Source organism: Leopardus geoffroyi, chromosome A3 (genome assembly GCF_018350155.1).
Source record: "Leopardus geoffroyi isolate Oge1 chromosome A3, O.geoffroyi_Oge1_pat1.0, whole genome shotgun sequence".
Lineage (NCBI taxonomy): Eukaryota > Metazoa > Chordata > Mammalia > Carnivora > Felidae > Leopardus > Leopardus geoffroyi.
The window spans coordinates 4441066-4457784 of NC_059336.1; the positions used below are offsets into that span (position 1 = coordinate 4441066).

At 54.6% G+C, this 16719-nt stretch overlaps 1 long non-coding RNA gene across 1 annotated transcript in view; it reads right to left on the reverse strand.

The window, feature by feature from the left end:
- Positions 1-246: 246 nt before the first annotated feature.
- LOC123579936 overlaps positions 247-16719 on the reverse strand; it is an 89593-nt gene continuing 73120 nt past the window's right edge. Inside the window, exon 3 of the long non-coding RNA XR_006703021.1 lies at positions 247-458. This is a non-coding gene — a long non-coding RNA (uncharacterized LOC123579936). The remainder of the gene's footprint in view (positions 459-16719) is intronic.

Below are 16719 nucleotides of genomic sequence, written 5' to 3' on the forward strand. Positions count from 1 at the left end.
CCGGTGTATCCTATAAATATGCATGAGTCTACACGGTTGTCAATAACGGAAATCAGAGAAATGGGTACGAGAGACCAATCCCTTGTGTGGAGAATTCCAAAGAATTCAGGTAAATGCCCCTCAAGAAGCGGGGACGTAACTACACGTCCCTTTAGTCTGCAGAGTAGAACCTTGGCCACAGTGGGCACCACACACCCACCGGGGCCAAGGCTCACGTGGTCTGTGACAGTCCCGTTGCCCGCACAGCCCCAGACAGGACGAGAAGACCTTCACGTCTGTGAGCTTCCTCCCACATCCGTCACCCCAGTACGAGCGTCAACCAGACATCAGGGACATTTTATAGAATACCTACCAGCACCTTTCAAAATGGTCAAGGTCATCAAAAACCGGAGAAATCTGAGAAACTCACAGCCAAGAGGAGACGTAACAGCTGCGTGTACCGTGTCCCGGGTGGGATCCTGGAACAGAAAAAAAAGGGCATTCGGTAAAAACCACCCATGATCCGAATAACACGTGGAGTTGAGATCAGTTAATAACGTGTCAGTGTTGGTTCATGAATTGTGACGAACGACCACAGCAGCATAGCGGTAGTAGAAACCGGGTGCTGAGCACACAGAAACTCTGCACCATCGTCATAACGTTTTTGTAAATCTAAAACTTTTAAAATTAAAAACCTACTTACTTTTTAAAAACGTTTATTCACTGTTGAGAGAGAGAGCGCATGCGCGAGTAGGGGAGGGGCAGAGAGGGAGACCCAGAATCCGAAGCAGGCTCCAGGCTCTGAGCTGTCAGCACAGAGCCCGACGCGGGGCTCGAACCTACGAACCGCGGGATCATGACCTGAGCGGAAGTCACACGCTTAATGGACTGAGCCACCCAGGTGCAGCGAAAGTTTGTTTAAAATACAGGTGTGGGTGGCCCAGCCGCTGAGAAACAGAAAGCAAGGCCCCAGGCCCTCCTGTATGCAGCTCCGGGCTACACAGAGAACTGAGGCCAAATGCGCCCTGACTGCACGCCCACGGAGGCCCTGGATCCCCACCCCCGCCCCCCATCCCGATCTTCTCTCTGTGCCGTGACTCCCAGCATGTGCGTGTTTACGATGGGTGCACTTCCTCTTCTGCCTGAATGCAGGCTGCATGGCGGGGGCTGCTCCCCTCTGCCTGCCGGGGTCGTCCCCGTCCTGGCCAGTGGCCAGGTTCACCCTCATGTGGGTGAGATGGACGGGAGGGAGGAGGTTGGCGGGCGGGACGCACGGTGAGGCAGGAGAGTTGGTGTCTGGGAGGCGCCCGGGGCCCTGGCTGTGACCACACAGGGTGTGGGCCAGAGGGGCAGTGTTGGGACGGAGGCAGGGCCCAGGAGGGCGGCTGGGCTTCCTTGCCCTGGAAGAGCCCCCACTCCCAGTGTGTGTACCCGGGACCGCTCGGGGGAAAGGCCCAGGCCTCCTCGGGCTGGAACTGCTGGTTCCAGAGCCTCCTTGTCCCCGTGGCCCTGAGTGTCCGTGGGGCCCGGCCTGCCCAGCCGCTGGCAGTGGCTTGCAGAAGTTGAAGAAAACCCAGGGCGCTCTGTGGGCAGAAGGAGATACAGGGGAGGCCCCGTCTGCCCCCACAGTATCTCTCCATACTCCCCTGACGTGGTTCACTTTCTCAAAAGGCAAGATGTTCTCATAATCTGAGGTGAATTGGGACCGATGTCATCTTCTCAGAAAGAGACCGTGCCCGCGTCCTGGGCATTCGCACTCCCCTGCGAACGGGGAGCCATCTGCAGCCTGGTCCTTCACAACGAGCTGTGATGCCTGTGGCCCGGGCCGGGGCAGTGAGGGCGGTGCCTGCCGTCCGCTACCCAGACTGGGGAGCTTGTGGGGGGCACTCCCCCCCCCCCCCACCGCTTTCCTGAGGCCCAGCTTCCTTCTAGGAAGAGTTCTGAAAGGGGCTCGGACAGCAGCACCCACCCGCCAGCCCGAACTTCAGGCACCACAGTGTACACTGTGGTCCTCTCTGCCTTTGATTAAACAGTTAGCTGTCCTCAGCCGCAGCCCATGTCCACAGCCACTGGGTGCCCTTTCTGCATGGGTGACTCACCAGAATTAACGTTCATTTGATTTTTACTATAAATTACGCCTCACATAATTTCGCCATTACGGGCGGAGGACGGCCCCTCGGAAAGGCTGGAGCAGGCCATTTGGTCCCTCGTGCCGGGGACACGCTGACTTGTTCCTCCTCCCACGTGCTGGCTGGCGGACGGCCATCGCAGGTGGCTTAATGGACGTGGCCCCCCCCCCCCCAGCCCACATGGGAGATGTTCACCTCGGGCCCCCAGGAGAGGTGGAGGGGGCAGGCAGAGAGCGAAGATATTCGCGAGCCACTTGAATGTGGAAGGTTGGGATGTTAAAGGTAAGAAAAAAAAGAAATGACGCTTTTAAAGATGGAGGGGTCTCCCCTCCCGCCTGCCCTTCGTCCTGCCTGCCTTCCTTCAAATGCTCACTGACTGTGCCCAGCGTTGTGTGAAACACTGAGTACTGAGCAAAATTAGGGCCTCCGCCCTCAAAGCGCTTGTGGCCCAACAGGACTCATTGGATAAACACAGAAGCACATGTCAGATCGCCACCAACAACGGTGTGCAACAGAGGGGCTGGTCCCTTCCTTCCCAGAGGACGCCACGTGGGGCCGAGGCCCAAAGGACGGGGAGGCATTACCAGGCAAAGAGGTGGGACTGCATGTGCAAAGGCCCTGTGGGAGGGGACCGAGGGAGCAGGCAGGACCCAAGGAAGGCCAGGTGAGCAGGGGGGAAAGAGGAGTCCAGGCAGGGCTTGTGGGCCCTGGAAAGAATTGTGCTTGTTATCCTGAGGCCAGGGGGTCGCACTGATGTTTTAAGGAGTGGGGGTCATTCTGTGAAGCAGTCAGCGGCTCAGCCAAATCCCGCTGGGATGGGTGAGGGGAGGGGCGCTTCCGTCTGCAGACATGGCCCTGACCGCCCAGTGCTGGGCTCTGCATTTCCAGGACGAGGGGAGTGCGCGCAGAGGTGGGGGAAGGGCATGCGTGGGGGCGGGGAGAGCAAGGACCCAGAGGCTTTTCACCAGCATCGAAACCATACGCTGCTCTGTAAAAAGCCGACTAGCCGAGGACTGGTGACTCATCCACCCCAATTCCCCCGGCAGTGGAATAAACCAATTTGCTTAAACCTCCAACTGATCTCATACATTTGTCTTTTTTTTTTTTTTTTTTTAATATCTAAAGCTCAAAAGAAACCAAAGTTTACAAGAGAAGAAAAAACCTAGCACAGTAGATTGAAGCAGACGTGTGCTTATCTGTTTTCCAAAAGAATTGAATTAGAAACAAAGCCCACAAACAGAAGCTCACGACACTGTCTGCACCAGGCACCTGCTGCCCCTCTTGCCTCGGTGCCTGGAATAAATCACCCTGCAGCCGGCCTGTCCTCCCTGGGAAGGGGCCAACCTCCTTCCGGTCCGGGGGAGGGGGGGGGGGCGTGTTCCTGCCGCAGGATGCACAGAGCTAGGTACACAGCGAGACCACCCAAAGGACAACTTTGGATGGAACCCTGGGGTCATTCCTGACACAGGCGCCCTATCGCTGTTTCTGTAGACGACAAAAAGGGAGGCCGGGAGAAGTCAAGTAATCTACCTGAAGCCCTGACCTCGTAAATATCAGGCTGGTCCAGACCTCCCCCACCCCCCACCCCTTTAATGCTAAATACCAAAGGACACAAAAGTCATAACCTTTTTCCTCTCCCTCCAAACATTGGGTATACACAGAGCTGTAGGTACATGATACCGTTTATCTCAGGGATTCTCAACTAGGCTCAGCCTTGCCCCCCCTCCCCCACCCCAGGGACATTGGGCCATGTCTGGGGACATTTTGGCTCTCACAGTTCAGGGGTGGGGAGATGCTCTTAGCATCTAATGGGTAGAGGCCGGGGATGCCGGTGAACACCCTTCAGTGCCCAGGACGGCCTCACGACAGGGAATGATCCAGCCCAGAATGTCAGTGGCAGGTGGAGGCAGCCTGGAACAGGAGAAATGATGTGTGTAAAATGCGGGCACACCCTCCCTCAGTCAGGGCTGGAAAGATAAGTATCAGAATGTCTACGTTTGTTTATCTCTTGGTGAAAGGATTTGGGTAATTTTTTATTTTTCTTCCTTATGTTTTTCTGTACTGTTTGAATTTTTTAAGGAACAATGTGCATGTATCATTTTTATAATCGGAAAAAGAAGGGCTGTTTTCATTTTGTAAAAATAAAAAAAAAAAGGGATTCAGGACTTATCGATTCTGATGCAGTTCTCCCACTAACTAGCTGTCAGGAACAGCTCTCTGGAAAATATGTCTATCTGGAAAGTGAGAGGAGCAATCTTTCTTGCATTATATTATAGGAATATAAAGTAACGTTGTCCTGGAAAAGCTCTCTGAGCTCAGAGGAGAAAAATTGTTAAGAATACGGAGATACTGTTTCTCTCATATATTTCCCCTCTGAGCTGATGTGTATGTTTTTCGCAGCACAGACATTTAGGAGATGGGGGTGGGGTGCTCGGTGGGGGCCTTCTGGTGGGTCCAGGATGCCTCCCGCCCTCAGGGGAGAGGACCAGTTGCTTCCACCTTTCAAAGATAGCATTTGGTCCCCTGACCATCTTGATTTCGTCTCAGTGCCGGGGTGAGGCTAGCTTTCTCAAGCAAGGCATTATTGGTAATTGGGGCGGGGTAATTCTCTGTTGGGGGGGGCATTGTAGGGTGTATAGTGCTTCTCTGGCCTCTACCCAACAGGATGCTAATAGCTCCCCTCCTCCCCCCAAGTCTTGACGACCCGAAACGTCCCCAGTTAAGGCCAAATGGCTCAGTGCGTGAGTCTCAAGACCATGGGCTGCGCAGAACCCCTGCGTGGACATGCTTGGTGGCTTAACGTGACGGCCTCCTAGAGATGGTTCTGGCTTCTGAATCGGGGCGCAGACCTGCTGCATTTCTGAGTCACTGCCCATGTTTTCCATCTTCAAAAGTGTTCCCTTTGAGGGGCGCCTGGGTGGCTCAGTCGGTTGAGCGTCTGACTTCGGCTCAGGTCATGATCTGGCGGTTCGTGAGTTCGGGCCCCATGTCGAGCTCTGTGCGGATGGCTTGGAGCCTGAAGCCTGCTTCGGATCCTGTGTCTCCCTCTCTCTGCCCCTTCCCCGCTCACACTTTGTCTCTTAAAAATGAATAAACGTTAAAAATATATATTTATTTTTTAAAGTGTTTCCTTTGAGGGGCGCCTGGGTGGCGCAGTCGGTTAAGCGTCCGACTTCAGCCAGGTCACGATCTCGCGGTCCGTGAGTTCGAGCCCCGCGTCGGGCTCTGGGCTGATGGCTCAGAGCCTGGAGCCTGTTTCCGATTCTGTGTCTCCCTCTCTCTCTGCCCCTCCCCCGTTCATGCTCTGTCTCTCTCTGTCCCAAAAATAAATAAACGTTAAAGTGTTTCCTTTGTGGCTACCCGGCCCAGGACAGCACCTCGCGACAGCAGGACCCCTGGGGGTCCTGGAGCCCCTGGGTCTTTTGGGCAACTCCAGCTCCCACTAGGCCGTGGTGGGGCCTGAGGCGGGGGCTCCTGTTTTCCTACAAACAGCGACACGCAGGCAGGCTGTGTGCCCCAGTGGCCCCGTCAGCAGGAAGCACGGAGAGCTCGTGTTTCTCAGGAGCGCATAAACCCACCGGCCGATGGCAAGGAGGCCCCCAGACGTGCCCCGGATGCCGCTTCGCACGCCAGCGCCTCAAGCAGCAGCCGTGGCAGGTGAACTTCCAATGAAGTAAGATAAAACCAGTTTGGAAATTCAAGATCTCACCGCCCTTCCCATCTTTTTAAAAATCCATAATTCACGGAGAACCCAGGCAGGGGGTGTGCAGCTCAGCCGAATTACCGGTTTTTGTTTTTTGGGTTGTTTTGTTTTCCCAAAGATCGAGACTGGGGAGAGGCATTTTCTTGAAACAGAGAAAATAGAACGCAATTCTTTGGAGCTCATGTCCCCTGACGTTGACCTTCTTGGCCCAGACCTCCGTCCCCTTGGGACAGGAACATCACAAACACATGTGAACAGCATTCTAAAACCCTTGCTAATTGCACTGCCAGGAATTTATCCTTCCGATGTCCTGTACGGGGCCGGGGATGATGAATACACAGGTTTATTCATTGCCGAGTGGTTGGTAATAGAAACAGACTGGTAACAACGTAGATGCCTGCCGCGGACGGCTGGTTAAATAAGCCCCGTTCCTTCCTTGCAACGGAGTTACCGTGTGGCACTAAAAACAACCCGGAGGCTCATTGTGCAGCGAGAGGAGATGCGTCACCACATTGTTGAAGCCACGGCGGGGGAACAATGTTTATAGTGCATGCTACCATCTGTGTTTATAAAAAAAAAGGAAAAAATATACACGTATGCATCAGCTTGTATATACCTAGTGTGTCCCTAGGCTGGCCGGCTCCCAGGAGGGGGATGGGGAGGCCAGAGAGAGAGAGAGAGAGAGGGAGAGAGGGAGAGGCCACAGGACGCCTCCCTTGCACACCCTTTTGTATGTTTTGATTTTTGAACCAGGAATAAGCACTCAGAAATAAATATATAAAATTACATTTCCTTTACAAGAAAACACAAACCAACCACACACCGTGCTAATTTGTTCTGAAAAACACATCACGGGGAAGGCATAGTGAATTGCTATGAGGGGCTCAAGCGTCGCCTTGGGGAGATCCAGGCCCCTCTCTGGACCTCGGAATTTTACCAAAATGTGCAATAGTTTTCTAAGGATTGTGTGTGTGTGTGTGTGTGTGTGTGTGTGTGTGTTGCTAGTATTCTGTATTACTTTGGTGCCTTCCACGCTGTAACACATCCACCAACACCGTCTAGTCGTGGACTCTTGCCTCCGTGGTCCCCAGTTCCCTAAGCGAGCTGGTGAGAGTTTCTGTTATTACGTTTGATAAGGTACAGATGTGTCTTTATGTGTACTTCCTATTTGTGGGATGCGTTGTTCACGTTCTCCAGGATCAATTAATGCCCGAAGTGCCACGATTCCTGAGCTGATAAGGGAAGCCTGACGAACCCCGGGGTTTGGCTGGATCAACCCCTGCCTGCAGCCCATCTCAGATACGTTGCAGACAGCACCAGAAATGGGTCCTGGGATAAAACTCCCCTCAGAAGATGTATGGTCTAAAACTGGCTGATAGATGAGATGGGATACTGCTTTATGGGGCATTTAACCAAAAGTGAGCTCTGAATTACGTTTCAGAAACGCACGGCAGCGGCTCCGGTGGAGAAGGGCATGATGATTGCTCCTGACTGGGGCAAAGAGAATCCTAGCAGAGCCGGCTGAGGGCCCGGGTGTAGTCACAGCTGCACAGAGGCGGTATTTCACAGGTCCCTAGCTCTCCTATACCCAGAGTGCCTGCTATTTGGGACTGGTTATCTCCTGGGTTCCTGTGCGGGAGACCTCGCACACCTTCCGGGTTATTTCCTCCTAGAAAGCCTAGTGAACCCTTCTGTCCAACTGTGATTAGGCCTGAGCTTGGGAAAGGCAAGAAGATGGCGATTCTTAACCCAGATCAGCACGTGTCTACGTGGGGACGTCGAGGCAGCAGGAGAGTATTCTCAGGGAGGCTGTGAGGCCGCCTTCCTCAGGCCCCCTGCCACAATGGCGTGGGCCCAGTACACACAGGAAGGAGTGGGCACGGGGTGGAGGTCCGGGAGGCAGGCACCGGACTCAGTTGGCCGTTTTATACAGCAGGGTCTAATGCAGGTTGCAAGTGAATGTGAATGGAGATAAGGAAACAATTATCCAAGCCGGGAAGCCTCGAAGGCCCTGGAGGCTGTGATTTTGGTGCTAATGGAAATGTGGCAAAGGGGAGGGGTGGCCGGAAGCGAGGCCGCTCTCGTACTTTCCTGAACTTGAGGTTTCTGCTTCCCGAAAGTTCTCGTGGGGGAGGTGGGATGCCGCTGTGGGGCTGTCGCAGCCTGCATCAGAAGCAGGCTCCCTCCTTTACTCCCAAGTGGGGGGCGCGGTGGGAAGGCGTGAACCTGGGATCCTGTTGGAACGTCCTGACTCCTCAGACCCAGAGGGGCTGGGCAAGAGGGGAGAAGGGCCCCAAAGGGATCCAGTCTTTCCACCCATCTTGCCCTGGTGGTCAGGTCCCTGAGTCCCCTCCTGTGGCTTCAGAAGAGGGGTTGGTCGGGGACGGGCCCAGGAGAGGACGGGCAGGGGCCGTCCAAAGACCAGAGTGCCCGAAACCCACACCAGGGTGGCCGGCTGGGTGGCCTGGAGGCCCTGGCTTCAGATGCGACCTCTGGCCCCCCTCCCCCCCCCCCCCCCCCCCCGCCGTCGGAGTCCCGCTGCCCTGCCCTGCCCCCACACTCAGGTAAGATCCAGGATTGTTTTCGTGAGCGGAAGGGGCAACCACCAACAGATATCTGCCGCCCAGAGCTTTCAATAGCTCCCGGCTTCTTGGTGGTGCCCACCTATTGTTTCTGGAAACCTGACTGTCCATTTTGGTAAAGCTGCAGGGGGGAGATAAGACTGACCTTGACGTGCTGCAGGCCACAGCCTGGGTTCCACCCACCCAGTGTCCCCTGTCCCCTCCCCATTTCCTGGAAGCGGGGACAATCATGGAACCTGAGAGCTGGGGCCAGCCTGGTCAGGGGCCTGTGAAGCAACACAGACCTCAAAGTTGACTTGTCTCCAGGGGCCCCCCCCACATTTCTTGGGGGTCTGGATTGTGCTGCCAGAAAGGAAAGTCCGGCTTCTCACTGCTCCCGTAATTTCAGCCTTTGGGGTTCAGCCGTGGGTCTGGAGGTGACCCTGGGCAGGCCGTCCAACCTGCTAACGTCTGGCTAACCTGCCTAACTGAACGGGCGTGAGTGGGGAGAGCGATTGGGGGGGGGGGCGCTTAGCCGCGCTGTTCACGGACCTTTAAAAAAAGTACAGGCTCCTGGGCCCCACCCCAGACCTGCTGGTTCCGACTCTCCAGGGTCGGGGTCCCGGGTCCGCGTTCTCATTTAAAAACCCCTCTCCCCCAAACCGACCTAGGAGACACTGGCCTAAAGATAATTCCAAAATGGATTCTTCATTCAAAAGGATTCAGGCTACAGTTGAGGATGACTGGCGAGCAAACCCACTTGATTTGCATGAGGGTCGGGGTTGGGAGAGGTTTCCACTTCCTTGAGATTTGCTCTCCGAACAGCTGGAGGCGGTAATTATCCATGCAAAGTGAAGCTAAAATTTCAGAGAAGTATCTGGAGAATTCAAGTCAGAAGAAGCACGCTCGTCTGAAATACCTAGATAATTAAAGAAAAAAATATATTCATTGCATAAATTGCTCATTAATTCACTCCTCTGTGGGGGCACACAGCTTAAAAGCAGGCGCTTTGATTAATCCAAGCTATATTAAATCCTCAAGATGCTTTTTTTTTTTTTCCCCTTCCTGTGCCTGGATCTTCATATTTCCTTCCTCCAAAGAATCATAAATAAAGTTGTCCCTTTGCAAAAAATGAATTTCAGGTTTGGCTTAGCAGAACAAGCCCTATGGAACTGGGAGAATCAATTTGGTGGCACTCTTTCTTTCTTAAGTACACGTTTTGAAATCAGATGCATTCTTTCCCGTTCACTGGAAATGCTAATTTTTTTTCCATCACCGTTCGAAGTTACATTGTGTGTGGCTAAGCGAGTAACACCCAGAAAAATAGCACTTCAGAGAGACTGAGGAGGAACATGATCCCAATCAGAGTGAAAGCCAGACAAATGGTTAATTTCAAAGGCAGGCCACTGATTGGGGAGAAGAACCTATAGAATTATTTCCTTTCGGGGGGAAAGAAAAACCTCTGAAAATTCAAAAATCACGCGGAAAGAACACGCATCTAATCCTGACAGGTTGATTTTCAAGACCCTCTTTAATGAAATTTCAGCACATCTGTTCGCCACTCATTCTCCTGCCTGGCTACCCAGGGTACTTCGGGCCTGGCTCGCTTTTCGTTCCTCCAGCTGTGTGGTTTGGGTGTAATGGATTCCACTATTCCCCATCCCTCCGGGTCGGCCAACCCCACGCGGAACGCCTCCTTCCGGGGGGCTTGGGGGAGTGAACAAAAACAGACGCCGAATTTGTAGATTCCGCCGTGCAGCCTTCAAAACAAAACAAAACAAAGCCAGCCTCTTCTCACTTGTTGGCCTGAGCCAAAGTGTCCTCTGTGTCTTCCTTGGAGTCAACGTGAAATACTTTGCAGAGCCTTGGTTTGCCAGAGCTGGCGGAGGAGGGCAGAAACATCCTGTGTGGAAAAAACCTTTTGTAGTTTATAGGGGAGACGTAAATACGGGCCATTTCCAGGTGCTGCGCCGATACTCCGGTCCAGGCAACGAACACACTGAGAGATTGGTCTCCAGATTTGGGATTTGATAGGGCAGTGAAAAAAAAAAAAAAAGAATAATTAGAGGGGAAATAGCCACTTTGTATCTTACCCAGAAAGGGCATTAGAAGGGAACCACCTTCTAAGGCGAAGTCTTGTGAAAGGAAGAGCATTTATTTATTTATTTATTTATTATTTTTTTTAAAGCTTATTTCTTTAGAGAGAGAGAGAGAGAGAAGGTGCAAGTAGGATAGGGGCGGGGCGGGGGGAGAGGGAGAGAGAGAGAGAGAGAGAGAGAGAGAGAGAGAATCCCAAGCAGGCTTCACACAGCACAGAGCCCAACTCAGGGCTAGAGCTCATGGAAGCTTAACCAACTGAGCCAACCAGGCGCCCCAGGAAGAGCTTTTAGACTTTCTAAGGGCAACACAGCCAAGGACGGAATGTTGGAGCTGATGATGTCGTGTATTCATTCAACCAACATGTGCTGAGCACCTCCCCTGGGTCAGCAGCAGTCTAGGCCCCCGGGACACGGGGGTAAACCAGGTCCTGCGGCAAACACCGCCCTTTGAATTCAGGGCGTCCAGCCTCGTGAGAACCTCACTCCCTGTCCCTTTCTGACCCTCCTTCCCCCCGGAGGTGCACCGAACTTGAAAGAGGCCATGCTACTCCCGCTGGCCCTTTGCCAAGCTAGTCTGTGTTTCCCCCTGAATTGGGAGGTCGCACCCCTTGTGTGGGTGTGGGGCACCTGTGCCACAGCTCCAACACGGCCCCGGCCTTGGGTCCGACACAGCGGGCTGGATGGCCGGTGGCTGGTGTGTTCTACCAGAAGGGCGGCCAGTCAGCAAACATCTCAAGGACAGCTGAGTGGCAAGAAAGAGGCAGAAGAAGTGGCCCACTTAATCTGTCCTCCTGGACACCCCAAGAAAGCCACCACCCAGTTGGAGGCGTGTCCCCAGGGACCCAGCTAGTGCCGAGGGCAGGGTCTCGCATCACAAGGAGAGTTGCCTGTGACCTGCCATGGTGCCGGACCCCCTGGCCATCCGTCTCTGCCCCTTCCTCCTTCCGGGAAGCACCAAGAACGTCCTATGAGCCACACGGGACACCCGTGTCCTCTCCCGCCAGCTGCGAAGGGCCACTCAACGGTGAAGACCACTTCTGCCTTCCTCCTCTGTAGCACTGATGCTGGAGGCCCAAGGCTGAGGGTGCATCATCAGAGAAAGATGGGGACCTGCCCTCATTCCTTCCCTGACAACCGTTTTCTCAAAAAAAACCCCACCACCCAAACTGTTCACGCCTCATCCTGAGGGGGCTGCAGCAGGAATGGGGAGAAGGAGTGTATGGGGAGCAAGAGGAGACCCCGCTGGGAGCTTGAGAGCAGTCATGGGCACACTGTGACCCGCCCAGCTAGGGACGGTGGTTACATTTTAAAATGGTTTGAAAAAAAAAAAAAAAAAATCAGAAGAAGATTTTCCTTGACACGCGGAAATTATTTATGGGAACTGAAATGTGACTTTCCCGTAATGTTTTATTGGTGGTACAGCCTGTGTGTGTGTATTGCCCGTGGCTGCCTCTGTTAAAGACATTTACTACCCGGACCTTTGCGGAAGAAGTTTGCTGAGCCCCGGGCTAACCCCAGGGATAGACGTTCAGAGGCTTCCATGACTTCCCTGGAATTGTTTGCAGAGTGGGGTCAGGGCACTTTTCCAGAAGGACCACGGCTTCTATCAAGCTCTCTAAGGGGCCCAGGTCTCCCCCACACAGGGCTGCCAGTAAGCAAACTCAAACACTGAACACCTGGTCACACTGGGGTTTCAGAGGAACAACGGACACTTTTAGAGTATAAGTCTGTCCCAAATATTTTGTGGGACAGAATTGTCCTAAAACAATTATCTTTGTTATCTGAAATTCCATGTATCTAAAATTCCTAGTATCTGAAATTCCATGCATCGGAAATTCCATGTATATGAAATCCATGCATCTGAAATTCCATGTTATCTAAAATTCCATGTTATTTGAAATTCCATGTCATCAGAAATTCTATGTTACTTGACATTCCATGTTATCTGAAATTCCCCGTCATCTGAAATTCCATGTATCTGAATTTCCATGTTATCAGAAATTCCATGCATCTGAAATTCCATGCATCTGAAATTCCATGTCATTTGAAATTCCATGCATCTCAAATTCTATGCATTTCAAATTCCATACATCAGAAATTCTATGCTATCTGAAATCCATGCATCTCAAATTCCATGTTACCAGAAATTCCATGTCATCTAAAATTCCATGTTATCCAAAATTCCATGCATCTGAAATTCCGTGTCATCAGAAATTCCATGTTACTTGAAATTCCATGTTATCCGAAATTCCATGCATCTGAAATTCCATGTTATCTGAAGTGCCATTTTAACAGAAATTCCATGTTATGTGAAAGTCCATGACCAGAAGAGTGAGATGGCCAGCTGGTGAGGGTCCCCTTCTCCTGGCCCCACTCTTGCTCCCTAGCAGACCCCCCCTTCCCTCCTTTGTTTCCCGCCCTCCCACCCCCCCCCCCCCGGCTCCTCCCTCCCGGGTTTCTTGATCAGTGTAGTGGTTTAGCAAGAATGTGAAGTTACATTTATTCTCTCTACATCGATTTTTACGTATTTTTATGGCATAAACTTTTGCGATTATAATAGAAATCCATGCTCATTGGAAGAAGCGAAATCCTTACAAATGAAGGCAAAGTACCCGCAATCTGGCCGCCGGCCGCCACCCGCCTCCCGTAAACTGTGAGGGGCCCACGTCCTGTGTGTCCTTCTTGCCTGCGCCGAGGCCTGCGTCCGTCCGGGCGCATCTGCGGTGCTGGCCTCTCCGTGTCCTGATGGACGCAGACATCCTTCCACCTGGTTCCCTTTAGCTGCCGCGCCCCTCCCACTTGACGGCTTCACCGTCGCGACCTACAGACAAACCTGGCGTAAGCCATTCCAGAAGGAAGTGGAGTACTGCTCCAACGTTTTCTTTTTCAGCAAAGTAATGCATGCATGTGATCTTTTTAAAAAAAAAATGTTTTTTCTTTTTTTTACACTTATTTCTTTTTGAGAGAGAGACAGAGTGTGAGTGGGGGAGGAGCAGAGAGAGAGGGAGACACAGAATCCGAAGCAGGCTCCGGGCTCTGAGCTGTCAGCACACGGCCCGACGCGGGGCTCGAACTCACAGACTGTGAGATCATGACTTGAGCTGAAGTCGGATGCTCCACCGACTGAGCCCCCCAGGCGCCCCGCACGTGTGTGATCTTAAAGCCCAAGGCTTGTGAGCGCTTAGGAAGAGAAAGGCCTCGGTCTCTGTGCCCTTGGGCCCCGACGCTACCCTTCCAGTGCTTTCCTCTCCTGGTGCTGAGCAACGTGTCTCTGCGGCTGCTTCTGTCTGGGACGCTACTCACTGGGGTCCTCAGAGCCCAGCTCTTCTCCCGGAGGAGTTGTCCGTGTCCCTGGGACCCCATCTGCCCAGGGCCACCTCAGCCCCTCTCCCCTCCCTGCTGCGGCACCTCCCGCCCCTCTCGACGGGGACCTGAGACAGAGCTCACATCACGCCCCTACTGCCCCGTGCGACCTGCTTTTGTTCCAACGGTGCCCTTGTGTCTGCCGAGCGCCAGGCACTGGAGGGGAAGCAGCAGCCCTGCCCTCGACCCGCCCTTGGCCTTGGCTGCTGCCTCTTCTGCAGGCGCCATTCGGGAGGGGGTCATCGAGCATCGTGGAGTCATTAGGCGACGCGGCCCAGGGAGTGGGGGGGGGGGGGTAGCGTTTGGGGGTAAATTCAGATCCTCCGGCCCCCGTTTACCGAGGAGCCTTCGGATGCCAACACGGAGGTGAGGCCCCTGCGCACAGGGCAGCGCGAGGGCTGGTCTCTCCCCTGCAGAGGCCAGACCCGCGATGGAGCAGGCCCCCAGGGTGGACAGCGGGCAGACAGCCGAGGCACAGAGGCCCCAACAGAGGACAGAGGAGGGCTGCCGAAGGGTCAGCGGGGGACGGCCACGACACAGAAAACACGCGGCCAGCACCCACTGGGCGGTGGCCCCGTCCACGCGGTCCACATAACAAATGAATCCACATACATTCACCCGTTGAATCTCACAACAGCCTTCGAGATGAGGAAGGTGCCGCGCACACGGGGCAGGTAGCTCACCTACCTGTCCCACGGCTGATAAATGGCGGAGTTGGGAGTTCAACACGCAGACACCGGGGGCCCGGCTCTTGGCCACATGCTGGGCCGGTTCGCCACACTTAGCACAAAGTAGTCTGATAGTCACGCTGGCAGTAATAATATGTCGATAATGCTAATCTTGAGATGAGATTCCCGCCCCTCCCCCAGGAGGAAGGTTCTGTCACGTCCCCCCCCCTGCTGTGGAGGAGATAGAGGCTCAGTGATGTGAGGAAGGAGGTGAGGAGACAGCCCCCAGGGCAGGCGGAATGGTGGTTGGCCTTTCTGAGATGCGAGGAAAGATCTAGAAGGTGGGGAGGGTGGGTGGGAGGGGTGGGCACCAGGCCGGACGCTCCCCACACTCGCTGCACACCCCTCCCCTCAGGCTCAGCTGGGTGGACACAAGGTGTCATGTGTCTCCCGCTCCTGGGTGGCCCTGTCACCTCCAGGCTGAGTCCCAAGCTGGTGAGGCCCCCCTGGGACCACAGCCCCTTCCTCTTCCAGACAGGCCTCGGGAGCCTCCCCGGCCCGGAGAGCGTGGGTCCTGCGGGCAGCAGTGTCGTCACCTGGACGAGACCAGGCCCAAATAGCTGCTCGGTAGAAGCCAGCCCTGCACATGTGGCTCGGAGTCAGCCGTGGCTGTGCCCACTCTCTGGGGCACAGACTTAGGGGCCGCGCTGGGGGCAGGCCCACCGGTGCCTGGGTTCCATGGCGAGCCCTTCATCCCCGCCTCTCAAACACACGCGTGTGCGTGCACACACGCGCTCTCAACGCAGATACCCCCGGAAGGACCAGAGAAACTCTTTGCCCGTCTCCTCGGTTCGAGGTGGAAACACAGGCCCAGACGGACGGTGAATTTGTGCAAAGTCACTGCACTATACTAGGGGGCTCCACAAGGCCACCTCCAAGTTCAGTCATCTGCTAGAAGTCCTGTCAGAACTCAGCAAGCCTTTAACCTCACGCTCTTGGTTTATCCCCTTGAAAGAGGCACAGGTGGTTCGGCAAAGGGGCAGGGCCGGGATGGCACCGGGCAGGAGCCTCAGCGGGGCTCTCTGCTGGGACCACGGACAGCGCCCGCTCCTATCCCCACATGCACGAGCCCTGCCCACTCGGGTGCCCCCCCACGCCTCCAACGCCCAGGGTATTTGGAGGAGCTTGGTCATGTGGACATGATTGACGGCCCATTGGCTGACCTCGGTCTCCAGGCGCTCTAGAGGTCAGGCTGATACTGGGTGGCCCGAGGCGCCCACACTAAATCATGTTGTCGGCACAGACTGCCTGGTGTGGCCCAAGGCCCCCAGGTAAACAAAGACACCCTATCAGGCAGGACATTCCTAAGGCTTAGAGGCCTCCTCCCAGAAGCCTGGGCAAAAGGCAGACCTCTCTTTGGACAGATGAACCCTACCTGCCCAGTTACCTGGCATGTCCCCAGTTTAGAATCTTATAACCCCCCCAGTTGATGCAGGCTGGGGGGGTGTGCTTGAACCCACCTGGGCCATCCGTCCCTGGGAGGGATCCCAGAGGGGCACTGGGCTGACGGAGACTTGTGGCTCTGTGTCCACACAGGACCGGCGTCCCTGCCTGCCTCCATTGCTGGTCACCTGCTGTCATGTCATGTCATTCGTTCAACAAGCCTTAATTAAGATCTGATGATACTGCAGACACTGGCCCAGGGGATAGAGGGACGAGCGGGAAAGACGCAGTCTCCTTTTGGGTTTTCTACCCGCAGACTGGGTTCCGATGCCCTTCTGCGGGGAAACTGACGAACAATTAGGCGGCGGGCACTGAGGACAATAACCTAGACAGATGGGGTCTCGGTGTCTGACAGGGGAGACAGATGAGTAGCTGGATGGTGTCACATTACCACAGCAGGCAAAGGGCAGGGGGCCGTGGGAATGCACGTGGGAAGCCCCTGCCGTTGACCCTGGGGGCATAGTAGGGAAGAAAGGCCATTTAAGAAGGGTTTGGTCTGAGGCAGCGGCAGGGGAGGGCCCGTGGCGTGCCCTTGACCATCTTCATGCCCCGCTCTGAGTCTGGTGCTCTACCCTCCAAGCAAAGGGCTGGTTGGAGCAGAGAAGGCTAAGCTAAAGGGGCCACACGTGGGGCCTCCGTGGCAGCATCTTGCGGCTTCCCGGTTGGCTCTCTGGGATGCAGCCTGCTGGGAATGATTGCACTCATCGGAACCAA